This window comes from Lygodium microphyllum, chromosome 13 (genome assembly GCF_053477565.2).
Source record: "Lygodium microphyllum isolate KBCC chromosome 13, Lygodium_microphyllum_v1.1.10, whole genome shotgun sequence".
Lineage (NCBI taxonomy): Eukaryota > Viridiplantae > Streptophyta > Polypodiopsida > Schizaeales > Lygodiaceae > Lygodium > Lygodium microphyllum.
This window is the reverse complement of record NC_141147.1, coordinates 135,585,758-135,598,374: the sequence shown is the minus strand read 5'-3', so window position 1 is coordinate 135,598,374 and position 12,617 is coordinate 135,585,758. Positions and strand designations below refer to the sequence as shown.

At 38.1% G+C, this 12,617-nt stretch overlaps 1 protein-coding gene across 2 annotated transcripts in view; it reads right to left on the bottom strand.

Moving 5' to 3' along the window:
• LOC148027251 (histone-lysine N-methyltransferase TRX1-like) overlaps positions 1-10,921 on the bottom strand; it is a 201,293-nt gene extending 190,372 nt beyond the window's left edge. Inside the window, exons 1-2 of one of the 2 annotated variants that reach the window (XM_087691831.1) lie at positions 10,420-10,921; positions 4,330-4,548 (exon numbers count right to left, since the gene is read on the bottom strand). The gene's annotated coding sequence lies outside the window, so the exon portion shown is untranslated. The remainder of the gene's footprint in view (positions 1-4,329; positions 4,549-10,419) is intronic. The other variant, XM_087691832.1, reaches the window with a different exon arrangement.
• Positions 10,922-12,617: the final 1,696 nt, after the last annotated feature.

Below are 12,617 nucleotides of genomic sequence, written 5' to 3'. Positions count from 1 at the left end.
ACCCCATCACCATCCTCCATCACATGGATACCTCATCATCTATTTTTCCTCGTCATCAACACCCTGAGTGGATGGGTTAGCTTGTACTGTTTTGTGATGTGTTGGGTGTACCCTCCCTACTCCCGTCTTCTATGTCACTATTACTCAATCGGTCACATCCCATAAAATTTACCTCACTTATTTCAAAAAACAAAAAACAAAAAAAAGTTTCCATGTAGTTTCATCCATCTTTGTAGGGCTTGGTAGGCCACTGGGTAGCCGACACGCACCCTTTGTCCGATGCCTTGGCTGCTTTGGGGTGGGATCCATCGTGTACGCCCACTAGCAGGGCTCTACCAAGGAAACACTTGAGGAGGTGGTGAGGTAGTCTTAGATGGAGGTGGATGTGTAAAGCGCAATGGGATCGGTACTCTTATACCAACCAAACAATCTCTTAGAAGTAGAGAAGGATGGCCACCGAGGCTGCCCGTATGCCACATGTCCAATACATGTTGGAGCTATAGGAGCAGTAGCGGGAGGCCCCACTAGCTTGGCTAGCCAGAGTGGAGGCAATTGCAGCGGTCTGTTGAGGTTTCTTAGGAGGAAGACCATGGGCCTTGGTATGACACTTCTCATCCACATGGCCTGATCTTTGGCAGTGTGTGCAAAACCTATTTTTTTAAAGGGAGTTGTTGCTAGATGGGTTTTGTCTCTTTGGTTCCGTCTAAAGAAGAGGGGTTACCCTTTGTTTGGCTTGCCTTCGCATCTTGTGAGTTCTTGCCATTGTTAGTTTTCCCTCCCGAAGAAGAGGCAACCAATCCCCTCTGCTTTGAGTAAGATTGTGTGGAGGCTTTCTTGTGAACTTGATTATGCAACCTTGCATAATGCAAGAATTGGTACTCAAACTTGCAGAAGGTTGGCAATCTAGGTAGTGAGATAATGTGCTGTAAACCCTAGCAGTTTTCTTCACAAACTCAACCAAGGCAAGTACTGCTCCCACTGTGTCTTATGGTCTGAAACATAGCACCCCAAAAGATCCAACATTGTGGAATTAGCCTCTTCGGACTCTAACCAACTATCTACAGATGGATGGGTTGCACGAAGATTCTAGAACATTCTAGAAGATCATTGTTATGTCATCCCTGATGTCAGTGTGCCATGTGTAAGTGTGGCTGTAATGCTATGTATCGACGTGAATGTCATGCCATGTACCTCTTATAATGATGTGTGTTCCCCTTAACCTCCCTAGTCTATAGAATAAATAGGGATCATGGGCTATAAGCCCTTCAGTCCTGTGAAGTAAGTCATCTTCCAGTTCTTGTCTTGTTCTAGTCTTGTCTTGTATAGAGTCTTGTCTTGTAACTAAGCCATGCTCTTGTGAGCATTCTCTTGTAATCGAGTTACCTTGCAATCAAGTTCGAGTTTAATTTCTCTTTCAAGTTCTTCTCTTGTAAGTTGCGAGAGAAATCTCATTGCTCTCAAAAAGCACTTATTGTGGCCATAATAGTTTGGCAAGACTCTTCTACCACGATCTTGCCTGGTCGCGACGGAGTCCATAATGGAAGGTATTGTTGCTTCTTTACAAAGTATCCAACAGCAAATCCAAGAGCTTCAAGAAAGTAATGCAAGGCTACAAGTAGAGCAACCACAAGCTTTGAGCTTAGTTGTGCAAGACCTACAACAATAACTTCAAGAAATTCAAGAGACATGTATACATCAAGCAAGAGGTACATTAACTACTGGCAACCTTCATGATCAACTTAAGAAAGAAGCAAAGGTCAGTCTTCTAGAGAAATTTGATGGCACGAGGCCAAAATTCAAATGTTTCCTCCAATAGGTACAATTGTTAATACATATACAACCAAATCATTATCCAAATAATGCTTCTCGGGTTGGCCTCGTAGGAACTCTTCTCTTAGGTATAGCTCTCTCTTGGTTTTCCCCCTTTACTTAAGAAGGAATTCCCATTGCTATATAATTTTGAGGGCTTCATACAAGAGTTCTCTGCCACATTTGGGGAAGTAGACACAACAAGAGTAGTTGAAACAAAGATTAGAAATCTACACCAAGGGTCGAGGCCTGCCTCAATATATGCATTAGAATTTCGGCAATTCACACGCGATTTAACATGACATAAGGTTTATTTTATTAGTCAATTCCATTGGGGATTAAAAGATGATGTTAAAGACCTTTTGCTCACTATGCCAAAGGTGCATACACTTGGTGAATTTATCTCTCAAGCAATTGAATGTGACAACCACCTGTTTGAGAAAAGATGAGAAAGATATTGAGGAGACATCTTGAATTCAGGCAGAACAAAGACTTTTGAATACTCAACCAAGTATTTGAGGCAAAGCCCATACAAATTGATGTGGCATGATTCAAGCCATTGACAGCTCAAGAAAAACAAAGGCGGTGCATTAAAGGATTATGCATGTATTATGGCCATTTGGGACACATAGCTAAATATTGTCCTAACAAGTATCTAGCTCTGATACCATGTAATAAAATGCTCACCTATAGAATACAAACATGATCGTACAACAAACGCACAAAGTGATAAAGAAACACAATTAGGGTTAGGGTTAACAAAGAGACAATGAATACAAAAGATAATAAAATTGAATAATGAATGAATACATGCAAATGCTCAATGCAGCAAACACACTATACAAGGTGAAAATTGGCCCCCAAAGTCCCATGTCTCAAGGACCAAGACAAAGAATATGAGTAGAAGAGTGTGTTGTACTCTCAAATCTCAAAATGTAGCAAGCAACCTTCGAAGGTGTTTGGTAGTAACAAATACAGACTACATACACCGGATGAGTGTCAAATGAGCAATGAACAATGGGAAATTTGCAAACACACTTGTGTTTGGGTAGCAGCAGTCAAGGCAGCAACATCTAGATCAAAATAGAATAGTTTGGAGCTGTGTTTTCAACAATACAGTAGTAGATAGGTGCAAATGCAGCATCGATATTAACATCAGTAGAGGGTGATAGCAGGGTCAGCAGTACAGCAGCTCCAAGAGGTGAGATGACAACAAAAATTCAGGCTGGTACATCAATCACCAGGCTGAGAATGGAAGGTTTGGTAGCAGGTGCTAGATGGTAGACAACAATGACGGACAGCTCTGGCTTGAGATGGCATGATGTATGGATAGTCTTGAGTAGGCATGTGGCAGCTGCAAAAACGGGATTGAGGCTGGACAGAGGGAAGTATGCCTATTTATAGAAAGTTTGGGTCCTCCAAATAGGGTTTGTGCTTATGGAACATAAACACTCTCTAGAAATACATTTCTTTTTTAAAAAAAGATCTAACTCATTAATTAAGCATGTTTTGGGGCTGTATTAGAGAAACTAATGTAATTTTAGCTCAATACCTTGTGTCTATAACTTTGACTCTTATTAACAATTACTCCAAGAATGCATGGGTGTATCCTTTTGCACTTCCAACATGCATCCTTTTGCACTTCAAATAATTTGTATGTATGGCAAAAAAATTATCAAGATCTAAAGCGAGTACTCGCCATTCTCATTGAGGAGGGAAGTGCTTGTCTAAAGAGTTTAATGCATTTTGGGCTAACATAGGATAAACTACTAGTACAATATTCTATATACCTCAACAAAACTGTGTAGCTAAGAGAAAGAATAGGCCTCTCATAGAGATAGCATGATGTATGATCAAAATTGAAGCTTTGCCACATGGGTTTTGGCCTAAGTCTATTATGTATGTAGCTTATGTATGAAACAACTCTCCCACAAAAGCATTGCAATCTCTCTCTCCATACGAGTCTTGGCATGGCCAAAAGCCATCTATTGCTCACTTGTGCCTTTGGGTTGCTAGGCTTACACATTTAAAACTAGCCTTCCTTCTTGGATAGGATGGTCAGTGACATGATTTACAAGTAATTACATCAAGCAATAAATTCAAAGAAAATGAAATACCCACTTTACCACTTAATAATGTATAGCCAACATTTGATTGGCCCCAAAATTGGTGCGCCCCTTTTGGTATTTCTTTACATTTTCTTAAACCTTGTAGTACATTAAAATTATACTCTAATCCTTCAGAAGAGTCAAGTCTTGCCTCAGATTCAAGACAATCTCTAAAATCAAGCTTCCTTTTTACAAAAGGGTTCTAGAATCCTAAAATATACTTATTACAGCAAACAATAAAAGCAATGAAATAAATATTTAATTGAAAATGTAATACTTTATCACTTTCAGCTAGAATGCCCCAAGAAATTGAGATGAGCCAACACTTGATTGGCTGCAAAATATTAGCGCCCCTTGCGATATTTCTTTTCAAATTAATTATAAACACGTTGTTGTACAGCTGAGAACTCACTCGAATCCCTAAGAGGAGCCACACCTAGTTTGAAATCCAAGAGAGATCACTCCCAAGGATCCGGAGCCAAGAGAAACGCTCTCCTCTCTTCCTTTGCAGACCAAGCCACTTCTCCAAAAACACATGGAATATCAAGCTGTCCTTTGTAACCAACAATCATAACATTCAACTCGCCCCTTGATCCGACGCACATTCAAGCACAAATTGAATCTTCAATACCTACATGGAGATCACAGATTACAAGCAATATAAAGCCCCAAATTGTCCCTTGCTATTGCATGCAAATCAGCCTACCTATAGACCGAAAATCTCACCTATTCTGCTATCCACTAACCAAATTTGCATCAGCAACCTTCTTCAATCACAAAAAAGACACACATGCATACATTCTAATGCTACCATAAAAACCCTAATCCTTATCACTTACCCATTGAGAATAGAAAATCAACAATCCGCAACACAATTAGATTCAAATCTGTGGCTCAAGCCTCCAATTTCCTTCACCAAATGTCACATACATCAAGCATAGATGAGAGAGAAGCAGCAGGAAAGAAAAATTTATCTAATTCGACTATCAAATAGTGACCAATATCAATTTCTCATGCAAAAACACATCAAAATCAGGTCAGACCAGTCTAGAACCCAAAAACTAGTCACTTGCACCAAATACAACAATAAATGGTATCACCAACTGTTGCATGGCATCTTGGAGCTGTTTCCTGTCCTTGATGACCTGCCTATTGCCATCACCTGTAGTTCTAGCCCTTATTTACACATGAAATCAGGTCACCAAGTAGCCTGTGGCTCAAGAATTCTCTCTGGATCAGGTTGCCCTACTACCATGTGCTACATCACCTATGTCTCTCTCCAAAATTAAGATTATTTTTCTAAATTCTGCCCCAAATAGCTTTACACATCCTCGCATAGCTTCCAAACTTAGCCAATTGCCAAGTGTCAAATCTGCCCATGTAAACTCAGCTTCTAGACTTAAATTTCCAGCCAAGAAAATACATGTCCAAGCTTCAAAACTTTGGCCCTGCCTAAACTCAATTTTACATTCCTAACCTCTTTGACCCCGAAAGTGTTAAAATTTTGCATAAACCTTAGTCAGGACATTAAATTATTTAAATCCCTATTTGCATGATACCAAAAGTCATTTCCAAGGGAAAATTAAATATCTTTAACCAAGATTTGACATCAGGCACCCCGCTGGTACCTATCCATAGCAACTTCTGCCAATGGTCCCCCCTACCCAAGCTAAGATTATCTATCCCGGTTACAAATTCATCTTAATTCTCACATATGTATCTCAAATGTCCACAACTTGAGTATCACAAGTAAAGCATCTAAAGGGCATTAAATTAAAAATTCACATCCTCATGACAATCACTCTCCAAGAATCTTCTCTTCTCTTGTTGATTGGTAAATCTCACTACAAAATCAAGAATGTGCAGCTATCATGAATGACCAAAAGCATAAATTCCCAAATTGCCCCTTGATTTTATACACGTTTTGGCACAAACTAGATCTTCAAAATTTGCATGCATGTGATTGTACATGAGTAATTCTTTTTAAATATACTGGAATTTCTCAAATTTACAACAATTCCTTTGAAGGCTGCAATTTGTGGGCACACTTCCTAAGATGCCTAAGAAGCCCTAATCACAGCAATAATCAAGTTTAAATTCAGCAAAAGAGTCCAAAAATTTTCAGATTCACTAAGAGGAGAGACATAATTAGCGAGAGAGAAAATCTTTCAAACGGTCACTCTGATGGCAACACTAGTAGCATCAGTTTGACTTGTTTGAAAATTGATGCCTTTTAATTTTGATGCAATGTTCAAGATGTCTCTCATTAGAAATACATCCCTCCCAAGAGGCTTGGTAGGATTCTATAGGACACTTCTTTAGACTACAACAATGTGTTGTTGGAACACTTGCTAGGGTGTGAAACCATTATGGAGTAGTCAACAAATCCATTCTCGCATAATTTCTAACCACCATGGAACTATGCACAACTTCATATTAGAACCATCAAAGTCAAACCCATGACATATCTCTTCATTCATATCTACAACATTGCTCTATATAGTTTATCCTAGCAACATGTGCCCAAAGAAATTGTCTATACATATTAAAGTGACATCAACAACCCACATGTTGTTGCCTGTCTTTGACATTAGGATATTTTGGGTGTCTCAGCTATATGATGTTTCAATTATCACGGTCCAAATACATACTGATATCTAAGGTACAAGGTTTGAAAAAGAGTGGATTAGAAACTAACATGAAGATACATATTGAAAGGGTAAAGTTCGAGTAATGTTCTAAGACAACAAGTAATGATATACCATATTTGCTCCAACCAAGTGCTCTCTATTAGAACACTAGAGCTCACTTCAAGTTCCTTGGAACTAGATTGAGTCCTAAATTTGATTAGCAAATTGTCAAGAAGGGTTGGGCTTTAATATACATGCTAAGAATGATGCATCAAAAGAATCGAGGGCTGGGCATTGAATATTTAATGGGCAAGGGGCAACTAGCTTGGTCCATTTTGATAATAGTTGTTGAGAAAAAAATTACATGATATTAATCACTCAAGGGGTCAATATATATACCTATCACATGATTTAACATAAGAGATCTTTCAAATAGTATTTTTACACATTTTTTACATATAAATATGGATATACGAATATGTTACCTATACATATGCATCTATGTGGCCTATGCATATGCATAAGCTATACCTATGTCTATGCATAGCCTATGCTTATGCCATAGCTATGCATACATATACACATGCACATAGACTATGCATACATAGATGCATGCATGCCCTTTGATCTTGAAATCCTTTTAACTTTTGTTGACCTTAGTTTTGAGTATTAAATGTTCAATTCTTTACTCAGAATGACACCACAATTCTTTTTCAAAGACACATTTATTGCCTAGAGCCAAAATTATCACCGAGCACCTACTAGAATCTCTCCACATAGCTTATCACAACTTTTGTTAATGTCCTCCACTACCTAAGCTAGGGTTTTGGACTGTCATCGTGTCCAATTCAACTTGCACTTCATATGTGCATCTCACATGTCTACAACTTAATTATGCCAAAGCAATAAGTTCAAAATTCATGGTCTTGTGACAAACCTCCTTAAAATTCTTGCAATTGTCTTGATTGCAACAGAAGCATGCGAACACTACTGACAAAGCATATGGCATCATAGTCAAACAACATTTGCACCTATTGCTTAACCAAACCCATGCCAAATAACATGCTGAAATTTCCAGCTAGCAAAATCCAAGTTATAATTCACACATATGAATCATAAGTATTGTCACAAGCATATGGGATGCATCTTTTTTACATATACCAACATTGTTTTAACCACCAAGGCAAAGTAATGCACAATCTAAGCGTAAACAATGCCTTCCACCAGAGATGTATCACGTGACACTCATGTAGCATATATATCTATTGTAAACCTCTCATGTCCGATACAAATGTATAGTCTTAGAGCCATGATATAAACTATACCCACTTGCATACCAAACAACAATGACTATAGTACACCAAATAATGATCTCACAGTAAAAATGATATCAACACACAATACCTTGGCTACAAATGCAGTGCATCCGAGACCCACTAGATATACAAGTTGTCCACCACTAAAGAGTGGAAACGCTACCTTTCCCTCAAATATTGGGCAATACTAAAGACCCCTGGTCTCCTAAGCCTAAGAGAGACTAATCTAAAGTTGTCTTAATCTAAAAGGTATCGAGGTAAGGCCACAACAACTAAGGATGATTTATCAAGTCACCCTCTTCTATCCAATTTGTATCCATAAGTAAGTAATTTTGAAACTTCACCAAGTAGAATCTAAAAACTTTACCTTTTACTTTCCTTTTCTTATGTGCCAAGAGCTACTTGCCTACCAAAACCTCATCGAGGTCCTCAACCTTTGGCTAAGTTTTCCCATATACATCCTTTGGCACATTTCCATGAAAATACCTCAACAAGCTAAAGTGAAAGGTGATGTGTATCTTGCAATGGGGAGGTGATTTTAGCCTATTCACTATATGAGTAAACTTTTCCAACACTTGCAAGGTTCATAATAACATACATTTTCAACTTATGACACAAATGCTCTTTGCTTTTTTTTATAAAAAAAGCCTTGCTTTCTCAAAACACAACAATACATAGTCGCCCTCTATAAACTCTAATGCACGTCTCTAGCAATCAACTATCCTCTTTTGCTTCTCTAGTGATCTTTGAAGTAAAAGCACATCCATGCTCTCAACATGCTTATCAATCTCAAAGATTTTGTCTTTTGCATGCAAAATTGGTTAAACTTCCTTTCCACTCCACAATTTCAAAAGTAACCTTTCCAATGGAACTATGCATCATATAATTATATGTAAACTCAACCAGCGGCAAAAATTACATAGTATCTCAAGAGGCCCAACATTGCAAAATTTGTCTCATTAGACTTTCCATCATTTAGATGAAAGAACAATGAAAAGTTCAACATGATAAAATGTTTTCCAATAACTCTTTCCAAAAGCAGCTGGTCATGTGAGGATCTCTATCATTAACAAAATCAATTTTAGCATGCTATGATACTTAAAGATGTACAATATAAAAATTTATGTTATATGATCAGCCTTGATTTTCTTGCAAACATGAATAAAGTGAGCCTATTTGTTAAACCTACATATGATTTCATAATTTCTTATTGGTATCCTAAAAAAAATAAAGATGAAATCTATTACAATCTACCAAGGCCTATGGGAATAGGTGAAGGGTGCAACAACACTGGAACCTTTTGCCTATTATACTTGACTTTCTGGCATGCAATATATATGCATACAAACTTCATTATGTCTCAAAGCTAGCCAAAAGAAAAAGTACTCCACTATCTTCACTGTAGCATCAATCCCTCTATGCCTTGCATACAGGAAGGATATGACTCTCTATCATTACCTTTGGCCTCAAGTGCTTTGTGATACACAATTATCCATAGATCATAAGAAAGTCATCAATAAAGACATGATACTCATACCTCTCACCATTGGAAAGCTAATTATAAACACTTCGTGCAAAATCAACACACTCTTTTATGGCATCCAACTCAATGTGATAAGATATGGTAACTACTAATATTTGAGTCTTTCTTGCAAGTACATTAGCCACCACCTTTTCCTTACCTTCTATATGCACAATCTGAAAATGAAACATTGATAGAAAATTCAACCATCTCATGTGCTTCTCAGATAGTTTCATCCAAGTAAACAAATATTGCAAATTCTGATGGACAAATTGCATATTGGGATTTGCCCCTATAAGATAATATTTCCATGTAGAGAGTGCATGAATTACAACAAGCAATTCTTTCTCATAAACTTGCAAATTTCTTTTAGCACCAAGCGAAGCACAACTCTTGTAGACAATGAGATACGCTTCTCTTGCATTAAAACAACCCCAAAGTTATTATCACATATATCACATTGTACCACAAATGAGTTCCTCGGATATGGTAACATAAACATTGGATCTAAAGTCAACTTTTCCTTCAGCTTCTCACATGCTGAAATCTCATCTCTATCCACCGAAAACGTACACCCTTCTTTTGTGTAGAAAATATGATAGGGATGCAATTTTGGTAAAATGATGAATGAAGTGTCTATAGTATGAGAATACACCCAAGAAGTTGTGAACCTCATGAACATTCTTTAAATATGGCCACGTTCAAATAGCATCAACTTTAAGTAGGGTCCATATCTACACCATCCACCGCAAATATTATGTATCCCAAGAAGTGAATTTCATGCAAGAAAAGTTCACTTTTATTATTAATAACCAGCGGATATTTTATTAGCTCATTGAATGCAGTAGACAAGTACTTATAATGCTCTCTTCATTCTTTGATTGAAGAATTATGTCATCAAAGAATGTACCTACAAATCCCCTGGATGGATGAAAAATACAATTAAATATGACGAAGCTTTCGAACACGCAAGTCCGAACTGCATAACCAAAAACTCATACAAGCCAAAAGAAGTGAAAAAAGCTGTCTTGTACGTATCCTCAGCTGAGCCTGATATGAATCTGATGATGACCACTTTTAAGTCAATGTGACTGAAAATGATAGAGCCCTGCAATCTGTCCATATCGTCGTCGATCCTAGGAATCACAAAGAAATTCTTGATCGTGATCTTATTCAAAGCAGAGTTCAATACACATACGCCGTGAGTTGCACCTATTTTCATTAGGGCAATCTTTTACTCAGCGTGGCGACTGTTCAAGAAGGAGCGTGTGGCGATGATAATGTAGGTAGTCGGCTGGATGGTCAGCTGTTTGCGATGGCGGCCAATATTGCCCTGGTGTGGATGGCTCTAAGGGAAGGGTCACAATAGTCGTTCTCCCGTTATACTTTAATCACCTGCACTCCGAAAGCTTTCCCGACCGTGGGAGGCCGAGCGATATGATCAGATACATACATTCACGGTGTAGTCTATAAAATATAACAGGGCTTGGCACTGCCCTCGCTATAAAAGAGGGGAAGGCTGGGTGCTATAGTGCTTGCTGTGAGTGATTTTGTGTGTGTGTGTGTGTGTGTGCGTGTGAGTCTATAAAGTGTGGGTGAGATATACGTATCTATTATATCTATTCTATACTTTATTATTTGCCTTGTACGTTTGGTCAGCATCCAAACCTCCAAGAGAGTCCCAACTTAACGGCCTTCCCAAAGTGTAAAATTTTTTAAAACAGCCGCCACCATTCAAAGGAGCCATCTCTATTCACAAAAGGCATCAAAATGATGTGATACACACTCACACATGTACATACTCTCTCTTTTCTCATATAAGCTATTGCGACATTTGCGTCAAATCTTCAATTTATGTGCTTTCTCTCACTCGCAAGTACGTGAGGGCCGAGGCTAAGTACTTGATGTGACATTCGAATGCATGCTACCATGTACCTACCTCTCTCTCTCTCTCATGTTTCTGTCATGGCCGTACAATGACTGAGGTGCTTGCCATCCTCTCTCTCTCTCTCTCTCTCTCTCTCTCTCTCTCTCTCTCTCTCTCGCGGCTTTTGAGCTTGCACGTAGTGGGGGTAGAGTCCCAACATAATCGCCTCCACAATTGACAATTGGCAACTCTCTCTTTCTCTCCCCCCTCTCTCTCTCTCATTATAGGGTGGGTTGCATGGCAGAGGTGGCACATAAGCATTGAATGGCTCCAACATAGAGTCCCGCACAGTTGCCTCCATAGCCTTCTCTCTCTCTCTCTCTCTCTCTCTCTCTCTCTCTCTCTCTCTCTCTCTCGTTGGCTAGTGGGTGGTAGCCTGTGGAGCTATTGCTTCAACGTTGGCGACTGGAAATTAATGTTGGCGAATCGGTGGAGAGAGAGAGAGAGAGAGAGAGAGAGAATTAATTAATTAAAATTTTAAAATAAAAAACATAGGGTATGCATGTGGCAGGGAGCAACTAGCTTACAAGATGTGGTGGGGATAGTAGTGATCCTACACATAGCGAGGGTAGCAACAAGCCTGCATGTGGCAAGGGTTGCTTGGGCCTGGGGCAATACTAGGATTGCATGTAGCAATGCAGCCTAGTTGGTCTACACGTTGGCCCAATCGGTCCAACACACCACAAGCTCGAATATGTGACCTAGGGGGGAAGAGAGAGAGAGATTTCCAAATTAAAATTTTTGAATTATTATATGTTTATGTCATTTTTATATATCACACTTATTGTAATTATAACATATTTCTATATTCTAATTTCAAAATAATTAGAATATTCTACTCAAGTTAGACACATAACCTATTATTTTAAAAAATAATAAATATTTTAAAATTTGAATATATTTTATGTTTAAGCAAGAAATATTAAAGGGAGAAATTATTCAATAATTATTTTTATTTAGATTAAATATTTCTATATTTAGGGGCTACATTGTGTTTGTTGGAGGTCCCACTTTCAATTTTTCTATTGATATTTAAGTTGTTATAAGTATTTACTATTTGTTTTTGTTCACAATCAATATATTGTGGCTATTCGATTTTTAAAAATCTAATGATGATGATGATTTTGTGATGCCAGCCATTCGCATTGTTGATTGTCACATCAAGGTTTGATTTGTTATGGAAGTGGACTTTGTCGCTTGGCCAAGTCGGAACAACTATTCAAAGTACTTTGAGATAGATAAACATTTAATTTGTTCTGTATAATTTTGGGACGAACATGTGTTTTGGGATAAAATATAGGTTGA